Raw genomic sequence first — 3,558 nt, 5'->3', positions numbered from 1 at the left:
GGCCTTAATACCCTATATATATAATCAATCCAATTTGAATTATAATTAAAAGGATTACTAGATGCAATGATCAATTGATCATTCTCATACTAAGATTGCTTAAGCAAATAGATTATATGATTTGGGGGAAAGCCTTATTGAAATCATATACATTGATTTATTCTATTGCTTACATAGAAATTCTGAGTGCTTGAATTACTCGTTAAATATTCAGATGTCGAGATTTGAACCCTTAGATTACTCTGCCTAAATCTCTCTGGAGATAATTACCTAAAATTGGTAAAGAATACTCTTGTTGCCCTGAGATCCAGAGGACTCGGACAATGCATCAATGAGTACAATGATATCATTGACAGTGAAAGACATAGAGCTACGTAGCAACTGACCCGAACCGAGTCGGTTGCTATGTAGAGACTGACCAAGCCATTTGTTTGGTCGCTACGTAGCGACCGATCCATCACGGACCCGGTCGCTACGTAGCGACCAAACTGTCTCGGACATCGATCAACGGGTACGACCCAAATCCGTGCATTCTTGTCTGTTCCTCAATGCTAGCTCTATGTACCGCAGTCATATCATTTCTTACTCCCATCGATTGGAGTTAACATTTAAACTTTACGATAAAAATCACGGAAAGTTCATTCTTATCGATAAAAATCGTGATAAACGTTTCGAATTGAAAGACGGACCAAATATGTCTAAAACACGATTAGAAACCCACATACGATTTTTTAAGGAAAAGCCCATAGATACTATGGCGGTTTTTACTTAGTCAACAAGAAATGATAAATGTCAAGATTCCGCATATAAATGTTAAGTTTCCGCGGATAATCATGAAAATCGGGAAAAATGGAATATCTCCATTTTCGAGTTATGACAGCTTAAGGGCAGGAAGGAAAAAGCTCAAACCGACCTTGGAGGGAGTATATAAGGAGTCCTAGGCGAGAGACACAAAGAGAGAACTTTTTCAGAGAAAACTGAGCACTTAGAGCAATTTTAGGCAACGTTTCGTTTTTGTTATTCGAGCTGCGACTCAATTAGGTCTTACAGTCTTAGGGTTTTTAGAACTAGGAATCTCGCCGACAGTTCTCGTAGCCCAGATTCTTACCTTGTTGTAACGCTCAAACGCGGATTCAGAATAAGATCTATTTTGCTCTCTTTTCGATTTCTTATTTTTCTCGTCTTTATTTCGTGTTTTGATTGCTTGGCGTGTGGTTTAGCAGATATCCGAGACCTCTGAGAAATTAGGGTTTTCCTAACTTTCCTAATTTAAACGGAAATCGACAGTGCGAATTTCGGTTCTCACTGTTTGGCGTTAGAAGAAGGGGGGTACGGATCAATCTAACTCTCAGCCACAACACGCTCGATCAGATATGACGATTGACGTTGGAAAGAACATACGAGACTCGATCGGTACAGACGTCATCTCTTTTAAGGGTAGAGCAACGGTCAACCAGACCAAACCTCGCAACGACCTCCTTGTCATCGAGTTGACGATTTAGAACATCGACGTCGCGAGAATCCTAATCGATACTGGAAGCTCGGCTAATATTATTTTCAAAAACACCCTCGAAAGGGTGAAAATTGACCCGTCCGAAATCGCGGAAAACCCTAGCCCGCTAGTAGGACTCTCAGGGGAGACCACTTTGGCTCTCGGGTCAATTAACCTCATAATCAAAGCTGGAACTATGGAAAAAATTACGGAGTTCCTAGTTGTCGATAGACCTGCGTCATACAACGTAATCATGGGCACACCGAAGTTGAATCTTATGCAGACAATTCCATCAACGTACCATCTTTGCCTCAAATTCTCAACCCCTTGCGGAATCGAAACAATCTGGGGAAACTCGAGGGTATCACAAATCTGCTTCGCCGCATAACTAAAACGAAAAAAATCAGATTCCGAGACCACTCATAGGAAAAAGTTGGCCTTTGAAAAAAAAGCCCAAGAACAATATTCGGCAGAACTCTTCTGGCAGTTGCGGAAAGCCGGAATTCTAGAGGAAAAGCGTGAGCCAACCTGCGAACCCGTGGTATCAGTATGTCTTGACGAAGCATTCCCCGAACGATGCGTCGAAATCGGAGCCAACCTCCATGAGCCTTTAAAGACTAAGCTTATAACTTGTCTAAAAAAGAATCTCCACGCATTCGTCTGGGGTGCGGAAGACATGCTGGGGATTGACATCAACATAACCTGCCACGAGCTGAATATCTATCCAACCTTCAAACCAGTCAAACAAGTCAAACAATAAAGACGAAAATTGGGACCTGAACGCGCTAATGCGGTCAACGACGAAGTCGAAAGACTGCTTAAGGTCGGGTTGATAACAGAAATAAGGTACCTGGACTGGCTCGCCAATCCTGTTGTGGTCAAGAAGAAAAACGGAAAGTGGCGAGTCTGCGTTGACTTCACTGACCTTAACAAAGCCTGTCCAAAGGATAGCTTCCCTTTACCGCACATCGATCGATTAGTCGAAGCAACAACGGGAAACAAACTCTTATCTTTTATGGATGTCTTCTCGGGTTACAATCAAATTATGATGAACTCTGACAATCGCGAAAAAACTGCATTTATTACGGATCGCAGAACTTATTGCTACAAAGTGATGCCTTTCGGCCTCAAAAACGCCGGCGCAACTTATCAACGACTCGTGAACCGGATGTTCTTCGAACAACTCGGTAAAACTATGGAGGTCTACATCGACGACATGATCGTCAAATCTCTCCATGCAGAAGATCACGTATCTCATCTTGAGGGATGTTTCGCGCGGTTAAACCTGCACAACATGAAGCTTAACCCGAGAAAATGCAGATTCGCCGTGGCATCGGGGGAATTCTTCGGTTACCTGGTTACATACCGTGGTATCGAAGCTAATCCAAAACAGATCGGTGCACTGATCGACATGGCTTCACCCAAAAACAATCGGGAAGTACAGAGATTAACTGGGAGAGCTGCAACACTTAACCGATTCATCTCGTGATCAACAGACAAATGCTTACCTTTCTACGATATCCTAAGGGGAACAAAAAATTCGAGTGGTCAGAAGAGTGCGAAAACGCTTTTCAACAGCTGAAACACTACTTAGCCACTCCTCCGGTTCTCGCAAAAATCTGTCGAAGGAGAACCCTTGTTCTTATATATCGCAGTATCGGCAACAGCCGTAAGCGGCATCCTGATCAGAGAGGAGCGCGGTGAACAGAAACCCATCTTTTACGTAAGCAAAACTTTGCTAGATGATGAGTCGCGATATCCACTAATGGAAAAATTAGCATACGCAGTCGTAACCTCGACACGAAAGCTATGACCGTATTTCCAATCTCATACGATCGTCATCCTCACGACCTTCCCTCTGCGGACGATTTTGCATAGTCCGAGCCAGTTGGGAAGACTAGCCAAATGGGCAGTCGAGTTAAGTGAGTACGATATAGAATACCGACCAAGAACGAGTGCAACATCCCAAGTACTCGCACACTTTTTGGTAGAACTACCGACGGGAACCATGACTAACAAGGAACCAAATTCAACATGGGTTCTTCACGTCGACGGATTGTCATCTA

The sequence above is a fragment of the Brassica oleracea genome, chromosome C1 (genome assembly GCF_000695525.1).
Source record: "Brassica oleracea var. oleracea cultivar TO1000 chromosome C1, BOL, whole genome shotgun sequence".
Taxonomy (NCBI): Eukaryota; Viridiplantae; Streptophyta; class Magnoliopsida; order Brassicales; family Brassicaceae; genus Brassica; species Brassica oleracea.
The sequence above is the reverse complement of the archived record's forward strand: the minus strand, read 5'-3'. Positions refer to the sequence as shown.